Consider the following 16,215-nt stretch of genomic DNA (forward strand, 5'->3'; position numbering starts at 1 on the left):
CGTTTGTCAATGTTGACGTAGAAACCTGTCGTAATAAATTCGAGAAGTGTCCAAGAATATGAGAGCAGGGTGGCTAGAATCGACGTTAGTGGTGCAAACACCGCCAAGCAGAGCTCTATAGCTATGATGTGTCAGAATGTCAACACATTTGCCTGTTTATTTGTCTGCACTGGAGGCCGCTTATTTTTGCAGACATGTACAAAGGGGAGAAGCTGGATATTTATATGACGAATGTAAAAAAAAAAAATGTGGTAAAACAGTACAGCGGTGTAGAGCTATCATCCGGATCGCCAATGTCCGACGCTCGATGAAATTACAGGAATTATTAAGACGGTAGTGCGATCCGGCTGCTTGAACGTTAAAAAGAGGGCATGACATAAAACTGCAACTGGCACGGAACACGAAGAAGCTGCTCTGGTTACGACGCTAATGAATCGGCACAATGATACGAGACGTACTGCCAAGGAATGTGAAATCAGAGCGACGACTGTGATTCACATCCTTCATCGACAGAATTTCCATCCTTAACATCTGTCACTTCATCAGGCACTCGACGACCATGATTTCAAATATCGTACAGAATTTTGCCGGTTTGACCTTCAGCAAGTGCACTATTAGGCATAATAGGAAATTACATTGTGGGACCATATTTCATCTCAGGTGCACTAAATGGTCAATCGTATGCACACTTTCTGACGAACATTCTGCCGGTTGTTCTAGAAGGGGTACCACTGGATATTCTACAGTGTATATGGCTGCAACACGATGTTTGTGCAGCTCACTCGTCCCGTTTTGCCACGTAAATACTGAATGAGAACTTTCCTGGACGTTAGGTAGGACGAAATTCTGTTGACAAATAGCCTGCGAGGTTCTTTGATTTGACTCCTCTTTGAGTTAATTCTGTAGGTATCACTCAAATATCCAGTCTATGACGAAGCCACAACTATGCTAGACGATAGATCTCGTCGAATAGCTAGTGCATACCTTACCATATCGTCCACTGTAATTACACCTGTTCATCATTCTTTCGAGCGGCGGTTGCAAATGTGTCTTTCAGTCCATGGTCAACAATTCGAACACAAGCTTAGGTAAAGGATAAAGGTTTCTTTTGGAATATAGAATTTGTGTCATGTGGTTTCCAAGTCATTGTCAGTAAATTGTTCATTGCAATGCCAAATAAGTCGACAGCGTGTATTGCACATAGTTGATAAGACTGTCATGACGCACTTACGTTCAGTATGAAACGACGTTTCGTTAAGAAGAATATTTATTTTGTGGCGTACAGGTGGTAACCAAAGTACTTTTAATAAAATTTTTAGTTCAACGAATGTATCCCATATGATATACTTTAGAGCAGTGTAGGTAGAGACAGTTGTCTGGCAGCACACAGCCACGTACAGGAAAAGATAGGTCAAAAAATTCTTCTAAAATTTAGATATTTAATACAGTAATTGCTTTTTGTAGCGTATAAGACCTCTTTATTTTTGAAGAGTGATCAGTTGATTTCTCTGTTTCAGCTCACATAAATCTGGGAGGATACACAAATGTGAAATCGTGTTCCTAAGCCCTTTGTGGTACGCTACATTATAGCTTATGTCGTATTTCCATACATTCGTAGGTGAACCTACATCTAGGTCGTAAGTTGATTCGAGGGGAAATAAAGCTTTTATTCTCGTAGCACAGGCTTACCTCATAGTATACAAGTACGCAAACTGGTCCGGGAAGTCTACTTGACAGTGTTTGCACCGCGAATGTCATTTCCGGCCACCGTACTCTCGCGTTGTAGGACATATATCGATTTTTTTTTTACGACGACATCCAAAGTGAACATTAACCAACGCTGAATCACTGCAATTGTCTTCTCAAGAGCTAACAAATGCAGTTACAAAAAGCATACGTTTCCATTTAAAAAACCTACTTGCTTCGATACCTCCGTTGATATCAGCGCTAAAAACATTAACCAAACAAAAACATATCCCCTTGACGCTCTAACATTTGCCGAAAACCGCGTTTCGATATGTGTAACCGTTCACGAAACAAAAGGGGTGCCACGTCTTATGTGACTCTCTCTGTATATACACAGACATATCGAGCAGTGGTTCCCAATATTTTCTATCTGAAGCCCCTGTTTGCAACCCCATGGTATGTTATGACCCCGTATGTTTTTGCTTCTTTTGAATAATCTGCAGTCCACACTTTAGTGACAAAGTATTATCAGGTATATACATATAAAACATGCATAACGCTGAGTTACGAATGCAGGGTGCATGCTAAAGAATGTGATTTGTCAGTAATAACTTGCTGACGTGCGAGTCAAAGATAATGCTGCCAACTCCACAAAAAATACACTTACCTACTGTAGTAAAAATAGAACGTTTTTGACTGATCTAATGGCTTGTTTCTGCTTTCTGCTGAGCTGGTTCCCGGCGAGGTCGGAGATTTTCTCCGCTCAGGGACTGGATGTTGTGTTGTCCTAACCATCATCATTTCATCCCCATCGACATGCTTGCAAGGGCCGCTGCCAGTTGTTACAGGGACACACAGTCCCTCCTGACTCTCACCAGCCACTCTGTGGCTTTCTGTGGTGTATTCTAGTATGCAAACGGTCAGCAAAAAAAAAAAAAAAAAGGTTCAAATGGCTCTGAGCACTATGCGACTTAACTTCTGAGGTCATCAGTCGCCTATAACTTAGAACTAATTAAACCTAACTAACCTAAGGACATCACACACACCCATGCCCGAGGCAGGATTCGAACCTGCGACTGTAGCGGTCGCTCGGCTCCAGACTGCAGCGCCTAGAACCGCACGGCCACTCCGGCCGGCAAACGGTCAGCACACACGTACACCTACATATACATTATTACCCCGCAATTCACAATTAAATGCCTGGAAGAGGGTTCATGAAACGACCTTTAAGCTATTCCTCTACTGTTCTACCCTCAAACAACGTGAGCTCTGAGTTCTGTTACTTTATTCCTCTCTATGTATGTGGGGGCCAACATAATATTTCACCCTCTGAGGAGATGTTGGTGATTGAAATTTCATGAGAAGATTCTGCCGCAACAAAAAGTAGCTTTGTGTTAATGATTACTAACCCAACGTGCGTATCATATCCGTCGCACTCTCTCCCCTGTTTCGCGATAAAACAAAATGAGCTGCCCTTCTTTGAACTTCTTAGATGTCGTCCGTCAATCCTATCAGATGCAGATTCCACACTGCACAGCAGTTCTCCAGAAGAGAGCGGACAAGTGTAGTGTAAGCAATCACTTTAGTAGGCCTCTTACATTTTCTAAGTGTTCCGCCAGTCTTTGGTTTGCTTTCCACACAAAATTATCATTTATGTGATCATTCCAACTTAAGTTACATGCAAGTGTAATCCCTAGGTATTTAGCTGAATTTAGAGCCGTTAGATTTGTGTGATTTATGGTGTAACCGCAATTCAGCAGATTCCCTTTAGTACTCATGTGAATGAGTTCACACTTTTCATTGTTCAGAGTTAATTTCCATCTTTTTCACCTTGAAGATATCTTGTCTAAATAATATTGCAATTGCCTTAGATCGTCTGATAACTAAAAAAGATGGTAAATGACTGCATCATCTGCAAGCAGTCAAAAGGGCTGCTTAGACTATCCCCTACGTCGTTTATGTAGATCAGGAACAACAGAGGACCTATAACACTTCCTTGGGGACACCAGAAATTTCTTCTGTTTTGCTTGATGACTTTCCGTCAGTTACTACGAGCTGTGACCTTTCTGTCAGGAAACCATGAATCCAGTCGAACAACTGAGATTATACTCCGTTGCTACGCACTTTGATTAGAAGTCGCTTGTCAGGCACGGTGCCAAAAGCCTTGTGGAAATCCAAAAATATGGAATCAATTCGACATCTTCTGCCATGGCACTCATTACTTAATGAGAATAAAGAGCTAGCCGTGTTTCAGAAGAACGATATTTTCTGAATCTGTGTTGGCTGTTTTTCTGTAAGTCATTTTCTTCGAGGTATTCATAATGTTCAAACGCAGTATACGTTCCAAAATCCTACTGCAAATTGATGTCAGTGGTATGTTTAGCGGAGTACTCCTAATTCCTTTCTTGGGTATTGGTGTGATTTGTGCAACTTTCCAGTCCTTGGGTACGGATTTTTCGACGAGCGAGCGGTTGCATATACACTGGTGTCCAAAATTAAAGCAACAAACCACTATTTCCCCATCCTGTGTCTAATTCACGATATGATCGTACAAACTGTGAACTGATGTTCGTACGATCATATCCCGCACAGAAGATGGTATTCTGGTCAACGTACAACCACGTCAACGTAAAACCACGTCAACGATGACGTCAGGGCACCTATTAAACGGGATGGTGTTTGCTGCGTAGTCCCACATCCACAATCGCTGTGTACACAGCCACAGACGGTGCCGTATGTCACAGAGAAGCCTACCAGGGTCTCTGCGGTGGAGGGCCATGGGAAGAATGGAAGAAGGACAGTCGCAAACTGATGTGGCCCCAATGGCTTAATGTCAACTGTTCTGTTGTTTTTCGGATGTGGTCACAGTTTATAGAGATCAGAACTGTATCCCGAAGACCAGGGTGAGGCCGACCAAGTGCAACACCAGAAAGAGAGAACCATTATTTGGCTGTAAGGGCACGACGACACCGTCTTAGTACTGCACGGGAACTTGCATCTGACCTCGCAGCGTCCACTGAACGTGTTGTATAGAGGCAAACAGTGAACAGACGACTTCGGTAGAGTGGCCTTTACTGTCGGAGATCTGTCGTAAGTGTACCTCTGACGCGTCTTCACAGAAGGGAACGGAAAAAATTGGAAATTTGTGGTAAGGTCTCATGGGACCAAACTGCTGAGGTCATCGGTCCCTAAGCTTACACACTACTTAATCTAATTTAAACTAACGTACCCTAAGGAAAACACACACACCCATGCCCGAGGGAGGACTCGAACCTCAGACGGGGGAAGCCGCGCGGATCGTGACAAGACGCCCCAGACCGCTCGGCTACCCCGCGCGGCAAAGGGAACGTCTAGAGTGAACATGCCGCCTGGACGGTCGAAGAGTGAGCCAATGTTCTTTCCACAGATGACTCCCTATTTGGTCTGGACAGTGATTCTAGACGGATTCGCTCTGGAAGGAATGTGGAACGCGATTTCGGGACCCAACAATTGTGGAAAGAGACTGATATCAAGGATGATCCCTAATGGTGCGGGCAGCAATTATGTTCTGTTTGAGGCTTTCCCGGCGCTGCATCTGCTTGATAGGTTCCCGGGATTTACGCCGGATCATATTGTAGAAACCGCACAATATTTCAGCGAGACAACTGCCCGCCATCTTCAGGTGCTACTGTCGCGTCGCTGAGAAGCGCGCCAATTTATATGCTGGCGATGCTTAAATCGCGCGCGCGAACGGGGTCCGTCGCTCCCGGCCGCATTTTCCCGCGCCGCGGCGCGCTTCCGCAGACCGCGACCCGTTTCTTCAGCAGAGGACTCTGGTATTCGACGCTGTCTACGATTGGTCTTCGATGACGTTATGTCCCGCTGGCGCCTGCGCTGTTCTAGAAAGCCAGCATATAAATTGGCGCGCTTCTCAGCGACGCGACAGTAGCACCTGAAGATGGCGGGCAGTTGTCTCGCTGAAATATTGTGCGGTTTCTACAATATGATCCGGCGTAAATCCCGGGAACCTATCAAGCAGCAATTATGTTGACCACTCGAGCACCTTTTCATGAAATTGTACAGTTCAAAATGGCTCTGAGCACTATGGGACTTAACATCTGAGGTCATCAGTCCCCAGGAACTACTTAAACCTAACTAACCTAAAGACGTCATACACACCCATGCCCGAGGCAGGATTCGCACCTGCGACCGCAGCGAACGCGCGGATCCGGACTGAAGCGCCTAGAACCGCTCGGTTTCACCGGCCGGTTATTGTACAGTTAAATCGGCCAGGTTTAACTGTTGTGAGATATCGTGACGCGATCTTGGGACCTCATGTGCAGTTGTTGCGAAGTGCTGTGGGCCCAGATTTCGTGCTGCTGGACAATAATGCTCGACCTCATAGATGGCTGATGTTTTCTTGGAAACGGAAGATATTGTACCCATGACGTGGCCTGCTCGCTCTCCCGGTTTGAATCCCATAGAGCACGTCTGGGATGCACTAGGGACGCGGGTTGCATCGCCTCAGCATCCACCGACAACTCTCCAAGACTTGTGTGCAGCGCTGCAGGAAGAACGTGCGTTATTGCCTCACTATGAGATTGATGACATCATTCACAGTACGCCCCGTCGTTTGTCAGGCCTGTATTGCTGGCAGAGATGGTCACACCCCATACCGAGCGCATTAACTAGTTGTCGGAATGTGTGTGTAAATCCGGTAAGTTGGAAAAAACGAAGAACATTTTTGTCTACCATTATGCATGTTGCATGTTGCAGTTCAGTATTCTTTGTATTGTTTATGCTTTACTATCACCTGATTATACTGTTTTGTGGCAAAATAAATGCAACCGTGCAAAATTTCGGTTCGTTGCTTAAATTTTGCACACCAGTGTTATTGCTAACAAGGGAAATTTTACACAGAGTACGCGAAGGAACTTGCCCCCCTTCTTGCAGCGGTGTACCGTAGGTCTCTAGAAGAGCGTAGCGTTCCAAAGGATTGGAAAAGGGCACAGGTCATCCCCGTTTTCAAGAAGGGACGTCGAACAGATGTGCAGAACTATAGACCTATATCTCTAACGTCGATCTGTTGTAGAATTTTGGAACACGTATTGTGTTCGAGTATAATGACTTTTCTGGAGACTAGAAATCTACTCTGTAGGAATCAGCATGGGTTTCGAAAAAGACGGTCATGTGAAACCCAGCTCGCGCTATTCGTCCACGAGACTCAGAGGGCCATAGACACGGGTTCACAGGTAGATGCCGTGTTTCTTGACTTCCGCAAGGCGTTCGATACAGTTCCCCACAGTCGTTTAATGAACAAAGTAAGAGCATATGGATTATCAGACCAATTGTGTGATTGGATTGAGGAGTTCCTAGATAACAGGACGCAGCATGTCATTCTCAATGGAGAGAACTCTTCCGAAGTTAGAGTGATTTCAGGTGTGCCGCAGGGGAGTGTCGTAGGACCGTTGCTATTCACAATATACATAAATGACCTTGTGGATGACATCGGAAGTTCACTGAGGCTTTTTGCAGATGATGCTGTGGTGTATCGAGAGGTTGTAACAATGGAAAATTGTACTGAAATGCAGGAGGATCTGCAGCAAATTGACGCATGGTGCAGGGAATGGCAATTGAATCTCAATGTAGACAAGTGTAATGTGCTGCGAATACACAGAAAGATAGATCCTTTATCATTTAGCTACAAAATAGCAGGTCATCAACTGGAAGCAGTTAATATCATAAATTATCTGGGAGTACGCATTAGGAGTGATTTAAAATGGAATGATCATATAATGTTGATCGTCGGTAAAGCAGATGCCAGACTGAGATTCATTGGAAGAATCCTAAGGAAATGCAATCCGAAAACAAAGGAAGTAGGTTACAGTACGCTTGTTCGCCCACTGCTTGAATACTGCTCAGCAGTGTGGGATCCGTACCAAATAGGGTTGATAGAAGATATAGAGAAGATCCAACGGAGAGCAGCGCGCTTCGTTACAGGATCATTTAGTAATCGCGAAAGCGTTACGGAGATGATAGATAAACTCCAGTGGAAGACTCTGCAGGAGAGACGCTCAGTAGCTCGGTACGGGCTTTTGTCAAAGTTTCGAGAACATACCTTCACCGAAGAGTCAAGCAGTATATTGCTCCCTCCTACGTATATCTCGCGAAGAGACCATGAGGATAAAATCAGAGAGATTAGAGCCCACACAGAGGCATACCGACAATCCTTCTTTCCACGAACAATACGAGACTGGAATAGAAGGGACAACCGATAGAGGTACTCAAGGTACCCTCCGCCACATACCGTCAGGTGGCTTGCGGAGTATGGATGTAGATGTAGATGTAGATGTATTGACAGGTGGTAGAAGGTGGCACATGACTGTAGCTGTTTCCAAAAACGCTTCAAAGACCTGGGTAGCATTCTAGCTCCTGTGCTGCTTGAATGCTATAGATGTTGTACCTGGACGAGGATGTACTTACAGTGAATAAATTTACACCATGTTTATGCAAGTCCTTACCTGCACACATGTATGGGAGCTTGCTCAAACCTGTTAAAGGATGAGAGGAAGTTACAATAATAACACATCGCTTTTAAAAATATAATTTATTTGCCACACAACTGACAAATAATTTTAAATTATCTGAAGCACACTTAACACTGTTTTCTTCTTCTCCATATTTCTGCTTGAGCTGCCAGAGGAATGGGTATGTGTCTTGAGTCTAGGTTCTAAATCACAGCATACTTGTAAATACCATGCATCCACGAAGCCTTCTCGCTGCTTTTCACGTATACGATTGTGTCTATCTGATCAAATACTCAAAGTAATGTCACCATATCTTTATGAGTTATCCCAGGGTCATTCCAGCAGATTCCATAATAATTACACATTATAGATAAGACTTCTTTTTTTTTGTCTTGGTACACCTCAAGTTTATGGGTGGTTTTGGTGATACAACGTTTATGGAAACCATTACTGTTACGTTTCCAACATCTGTAAATATGGTGAAGGCAATAGCCTTAAAACCAAACTGCCCACATTCGTTGCAGAAGCCTTGATTGTCTAGAATGATGCTCACATGTAGACGTGTTATCACAAAATGCTCTAGATATGACACAACACCCATTCATTTATACTGCCAGTTGCACAATTCCCATCAGTGGTGAATAATTAATCACACGGTTGTACAGTTAAAGACCATACACAGTGGTACGTGATTGGAAATTTGTGCTGAATATTCAGATTCTATACAAGCATCAATAGGGACCAGTTTCATACTCTCATTCTGTTCTGAGCAATCTATCACAATGGTAGGTGCCAAGTTCTTAAATTTCAATGGAATGAGCAGGTATCAGTCGGCCGGAGTGACCGAGCGGTTCTAGGCGCTACAGTCTGGAGCCGCGCGACCGCTACGGTCGCAGGTTCGAATCCTGACTCGGGCATGGATGTGTGTGATGTCCTTAGGTTAGTTAGGTTTAAGTAGTTCTAAGTTCTAGCGGACTGATGATCTCAGAAGTTAAGTCTCATAGTGCTCAGTGCCATTTGAACCATTTTGTTTGAGCAGACATCCATCTTCTCCTTTAACACCTTCATAGTGAGAATGGCGAAATCTTACATATGAAGTAGCCGAGGTTCGAGAGCGTTCAGAGGAAAAGCGTGCGGCGCCATTCTAGTAGCTAGAATTTCCCGAATTGCCTTAGCACAGCTCCCCGCTATGGTTCTATACAGGAAGCAGCAGCTTGACTGAGGCGTCCAATGGCACCCTGTGTGTCGTCATGTGGTAGTTGACGTAGATGCCACTGTCAACGATGACTACGGTCCCGGCGGCCTCCTACCTACAGCCACAAGTGCTGTGGCATGACTCCCGCCCACAGCGCTGTCCAGCAGACGGCAAGCAGGTGACAATGGCCGTGACACAGTGCTCTGTGTTGATGGCCTGTAAGATGCGTTCGGAGGCCGGTGTTGGCCCGATGTGGCGGCGGAGCCAGCTCCTGTGGTTTCAGGGTGGACTGCCCTGTTGCCAACGCGAACTGTGGTCCACTAACAATATTCTGTATCAGTGGTGGCTGCTGTGTAAGAGCACAAGAGCACGTAAATACCCCAACTTTCGACACCTGGCGGATTTATTGGTTATTTTTCTTTGAATGCTGTTAAGCGTAACATAGATGCTGCAAACTGAAAGATACGGCACTTACATCTACCACGCTATTGGTCCTCTAGACTCCGTCAACCTTAGCAACAGGGTCTCGAGCACATCTTCAGTTGTGCACGTTTTAAGGAGCTTTTGCGCGTGCGCAACTCGCGTGACGTAATTGCCTTACAGGCCAAATACGTACGGATTTGATTAACAATGTGCACCATTCACAATGTGCACTTCTGCCCTTGCCACTCAATTAGAAGTTTACGTCAGTGCACCAGGTGGTAGCACAGTGCGGCAGACTTTTATCCCCGTTCGCTCGGCATAAATCCTGCTAGACGATAGAACGCTCCTCAGATATGCTAATTTTATACTCCGTACTACATACTGTAGTACAATTAGATCGGACGTCAGTATATGTTAAAGTTGTACTGACAGTAAACCGATTTTGTATGTTTCTGAACGAGTTATAGTATATTAAGTTATGAATTTTATCATACAGTAATCCATTTGAGGCGCTGACAAGGGAAACTCACTATCGCACCCCCATCAGATTTAGTGGTAAGATGGTCCAGTGGATAACCTGTCGAAAACTGAACACAGATAAAGCATGAAAACAAGAAGAAGTTGTACTGAACTGTGAAAAAAAAAGCAAAATAGAAACGGAGAATGGTCCAAGCTTAAGAAGTACAACATCGAGCGCATTTCGCTAGCTACGACGTCGTGGTGAAGTAACGGGCACGGTTGCTCAGTGTGTTCGGTCAGAGGGTTAGTTGATCTATTCACTCAGCTTTTTATTACAGAGGTAATAAAAAGCTGAGTGAATAGATGACTAAATAAACAATGAACTCAAACGGGTCATGAGTAGCGTTGAAAACTTTCTCGTGCCATTTTTTAATTTTTTTTTTTACAAAATTATCAAGTGTTCGTCTGGTCATTGAAATATTTGTTCTCTTTCTGTAGTCTTGGCAATTGTCATACTACACATTTGTTGTAGAATATGAGTCATGTGGTAAGACTGAATTACTTCGCAAGTAAATGTGATGAATAGTGAGAGTAGGCGAGATACCATATAGCCATCTCCCAGAAATGAAAGCAACAAATAAACGGGTGTGAACTACGTTACAACAAAGGAACTGAAGAGTAAAAACTTCCAAAACGGAACGCAACTTCAAAAACGTTAAAAAGATGTGTTTTGACAGAGCACAGAGAAGCTGTGATAGTGAAACTGTTGCGTTCATTTCTTGCAGTTTATGTGACAAACTATTATGTTTTCATCATTTCCTTGGGAGTAATCACATTCACATTCATACAAACCCCTAAACCAGGCAAGGAGGCATATCTCACTCGCTCATCAAGCGTACAAGTTTAGGTGCGTCGATAAAAGATCGTATGACGCACATACTGTCACCAATGCCTTGTATGATACAACAGACGTGTTTCCCGGTGGAGGATGCGGTTGACTTGTAGCCTTGTCATCAAACGTTTGCGGTTTCCATTCGAAAGCCACTTCCTTTCTCCGGCGGGGTTAGGGATTTTTTCTGCCTCGTGATGACTGAGTGTTGTGTGATGTCCTTAGGTTAGTTAGGTTTAAGTAGTTCTAAGTTCTAGGGGACTGATGACCATAGATGTTATGTCCCATAGTGCTCAGAGCCATTTGAACCATTTTTGAACTTCCTTTCGGCTGTTAATAGGGTATCTTCTGCTAAACCTTCCGGGATGTAAGGTCGTGGTCCATGAAACTCTTCAGCTCCTAACGTTTCGTCCAGAGCTGCGCTGGACATCTTCAGAGGGGTGTTTCTCCTCCGGTGAGTCTTGCCGACTGACGGGTCGGACGTCTGAGAGCGACTTATATATCATAGAAAGTGGGCGTGGCCAGAGTTACGCGTGATATGCAGAGATAATCTTTGTCAGAGATAAAACTTAACTATCGATCGTGATCTCGTCACGGATAAAACAGTCTAGCAATTCTGTAGTGCTACTGTCCAAATATCACTAAGTTTTCTACGATATATAAGTCGCTCTCAGACGTCCGACCTGTCAGTCGGCAAGACTCACCGGAGGAGAAACACCCCTCTGAAGATGTCCAGCGCAGCTCTGGACGAAACGTTAGGAGCTGAAGAGTTTCATGGACCACGACCTTACATCCCGGAAGGTTTACCAGAAGATATGTCATCCGATCGTGAAAGCCTTCATACTATGTTAATAGGGTAGTTGTGCAGATCGCTGTTGCAGACATAAATCTGAATACAACGAACACACACCTCAACGAACAGACAGTCAATTCATAATTTCGTGAAAGAAAAAATCACACAATGGAGCTTAGAACACGAGCTCTTGTGCTTTGTAATGGAACTTCGTCACCGCCTAACGGCGACGCCATGACTCTGCGTCTGTGCTCAATTTTGTATTTCTTGAGACTGGACCGTTCACTGTTTCTATTTTGCTTCTTTTTCACAGTTTTCACAGTACACCTTCTTCCTGTTTTCGTGCTTTATCTGTGTTCAGTTATTGACGGGCTGTCCGCTGGGCCCTCTTGCCACTAAATCTGAGGGGAGTGCGATGGTGAATTTCCTTTGTGAGAATTATAAGGGCCTAAGGCGCAGGCCGGCCGTTGTGACCGAGCGGTTCTAGGCGCTTCAGTCTGTAACCACGGGACCGCTACGGTCGCAGGCTCTAATCCTGCCTCGGGCATGGATGTGTGTGATGTCCTAAGGTTAGTTAGATTTAAGTAGTTCTAAGTTCTACGGGAACTGATGACCTCCGATGGTAAGTCCCATAGTGCTCAGAGCCATTTGAACCTAAAGCGCATCACCGTCGATTGTGAGATCGTAGCATTTATTCATGCTTCTGATATCTATTGTTCTTATGGTGAGTCAGGTTTATCTGTGCTGCAAGGCCCACATTGTATATATATGAAAATTCACTAAAAGTTGAATCACTGGTTTCTTTGATATTCACTTAAATGTGAGGTCGACGGCGGTGTGCTTCAGGCCCTTGTGGATCTCAGCGCCTCATTTGTATTCTAATCAAGTGACTGTGTCGGTAGACATTACTGCTTGAGTTTAATCATTTCCACAAATGGCACTTTGTGTTTGGAGTTGGTCGTTTGTCGTGCGGGAATCGGCTTTCGTGTGCAGTGTAAACATTAACTATGTTGAATCTGTTTAATGCTAACAAGGAAGAGCAAAGCTGTGAGGATGGGTCGTGAGTCGTGCTTGGGTACCTCCGTCGCTAGAGCACTTGCCCGCTAAAGGCAGAGGTCTCGAGTTCGAGTCTCGGTCCGGCACACAGCTTTTAATCTGTCAGGAATTTTCATATCATTGCTTCCGAGAACGGACCCTTTGATTGACGGAGTGCCGAAATCAAATAATCGTAACTACAGGCGTACATTTGACAAAGAAATGTACAGTTAGCACAAATTGTTGTGTGGGCGCAGTGTAAGAATATCTGCTTTACAGCCCGGAAGTAAATTCGTGAACTAATACATCTGTTAGGAATCTTGCACATTTGCCCGAAAAAATGGAGAAGCACAAAAACTCCCACTTACACAAAAATGAGAAATGAAGAGTCTTACAAGTTTACACGTTATTTCGTTATTCCCCTAAACTGTACTTAGTTATGTACAAAACATAAAAATTTCACAAAAACAATTCTTTCTTTTGTCAGGTAAGCTATGCATCTTATTATTATTGTTGTTATTAGTATTACTGTTGTTATTATTATTATTATTATTATTGGCAGTGGCTGTAGTTATATGAGCTTGTTGATAAGCATATCAGTCATATAGCAGATGCTATTAATTTCACACTCTTAAATTTTTCTGACGCTAAAAATTTGTAGCCACCCAGAATGTATACTCGCGAGCAGCCACTGTTCTGTATGGTGCCCCGAGAGTCATATCCCCACAATAGTGGAGCTCCGATACTAATGCAAGTGACTTTAATACAAAATGGCTAGGTATTTATAAGCTTTTGGCCTGCGCTTGCTTGAGTTTTGCTGTGCCTTGCGGCACGTACGCTAAACTCATCCACGGCTGCCTGTGTGGAAAGTCCTCCGCCTTTTTCTTCTTTGGTACTGCTGTATCAACTGTTTCCATACTTCGTCAGGTCATCTCGCCTCGCAGCATTGCGACGGCTACGTTGTATTTTGTAAGACATAACATCCGTGCTTGCCTGCGGCTGGCGTTGCAGCAGTCTACTTCCTACTCTGCGCATTTCTAACCAAATACGTTCGGTGCGTTACATTGCCCTCTTCTTTAACAAGACCCGGTCTCTTGGGTCATGTTATCTTCTGCCCACTCGTCTAATATAGGATGCCTAGGAAAGCTACTTTCTTGGATCGTTAGACAACAATTCAAGCAAATGGTATTAATGAAGTTTATTACAGTAAGGTAAATGACAATACTTAACTTCGCGTATTCACAAAGGTGTGTCGCAAGCAGATGGCGACATGCAGATAATCAGTGTCCTTCGGTATATACAATTCCGATGCAAGCAAAACAATACAGTTCATAAGTCACTGCTGTAGCGTTCGGAGGACGGCTCGTCTTCAACTCGGGCGCGGCCTGGCGGAGCAGCGCTTGTATTCTCTTGGCCTAGATGCCGCTGCTGTATCGGTGTCATCCTAGAGATGGGTCCGTCAGCATACTATTGGCTGACGTCGTCTCACAGTCCTCTCTGCTGTAACGTTCCAGGCCGACGTGCCGGCGCTTGACGTTACGCTGGAACATATCACCTTAAAATAGGTCATCTTTGTGCAAAACTAGAGTCGTAAGTTTTCTGGTGGCTGGCCCAGTTGGCTCTAGTCCGCTTCTTACTCAAGATTACTTTAGTCACTACGTTCTCTTATGCACTATTTGTCCTAAGCACCGTCAGTTCCTTTTTAGTTTATCTTATAGTTACAGTTTCCTCTGTTGTCTCCTAGGCTCTGGGAATCCAGTCCACTGGGATTCGAACCGTGGCTGGTTCGAAACATCGTCTTGTGTTTCGCTTCTTGTTCATGTAAACAAGGACTACGCTTAGCAAAGTAAGTGGCGCTGGTACCTGGTATAATTAAGGTCAACGTCGTTTCGCTCTAGTGCTGATTCTCCCTGTACTAATCCACAAGCTGGATCAGTGTCTCCACTAAGACTTGTCCCTACTGCTCGCTAACGAGTGTGTTTGTGGACTGAAAGAAGTTGGGCCCTGAAGTCTGGTTCAGCATAATAAGATTCGCAACTGGTAACACCTCTGGCCAATGCAATCGAAGCTCCGAAATGCTCAGATGGGTTATTCCCAAAATTCTGCCTAGTAGACGGAAAGGTGCTCCCACTACTTCACAAAATGTCCTGTTTATTTATAATCCAATTCCTTCTGGCTCCAACCTTTTCACCATTGTGAGCTTCCTCTATTAGAAACAACTGGTTACTACTATCACTTCATTGAGAGTAGAGTACGACAAATGTGCCTCAGCGTGTTGGAAGTGCATCTCAGGTCTAGACCTTTTCTTCCCAATACTTTTCAGCTTTCTGACGCAGCGGTGACTTCGCTGTGCAGGTGTTCTAATCTTCTTTCACTACCCTGCATGGACACACCTCTGTAACATTCCTGCACGCCAGATTCTTCCATTTCCTTATGCCTGCTCTTGTCCTCTGCAATTAATAACAGCCACTGCATTTTTACCCTGACAAACGTCTTCCCTGCCTCTAGAAAAGAAACTGAAATATACATCTTTATTCCATTGGTCCTTGCTTCTACCGTTTCTAGGTTAGAATAGAAACTCAAGTTTGTATGACTAGGTTCCAAGACCAACTTTAATTCTGGTGGTAGCTCTCTTTGCATTTACTGTAGACCCTCCAGGTACTGATCTGGTGACAAAAAGTGTACTCACAGTCGTCTCCACACAGCTTTCTGCATAGCTTCCCCTAGTTCCGACACCTCTCTACATGCTTGCCATACACTGTTCTTTAAGAACTGTAGTCGCTTTGCTTCCACTACTCCCCTATACAATACTTCTACTTCGATGACGATCAGTAGCACACCATCTTGTCTTCTGATGTACCTAACCTGAGGGCAGGAAAATCCATTACTTTTTCCTCTCCCAAATTCCCCTCTTGTCCTGCAGTAGCTCATCTTGCCTACACTATACCTTATGTACATTTGTACGTAACAAACATAAAATATAAATTTACTCTTATCTTGTAGGTCTTAATGTGTACGGACTACTCCTCATTGGTTCGTCCATAACTTCTCCCTCGCTCCTCTACACCTTCTTTTTCAATTTTCCCTTTTGGTCAAAATCCATAATTCCTGGAAATATTTCCGAATTCCCTCGAAACAATTTCAAACGTCCCACATTTACAATTTTCGTTCTCGTTATCAACACTGGTGACATAGTTTCCACAACTTGATTGGCCCTTGATAACTTGCA

This window comes from Schistocerca cancellata, chromosome 4 (genome assembly GCF_023864275.1).
Source record: "Schistocerca cancellata isolate TAMUIC-IGC-003103 chromosome 4, iqSchCanc2.1, whole genome shotgun sequence".
Classification (NCBI taxonomy): Eukaryota; Metazoa; Arthropoda; class Insecta; order Orthoptera; family Acrididae; genus Schistocerca; species Schistocerca cancellata.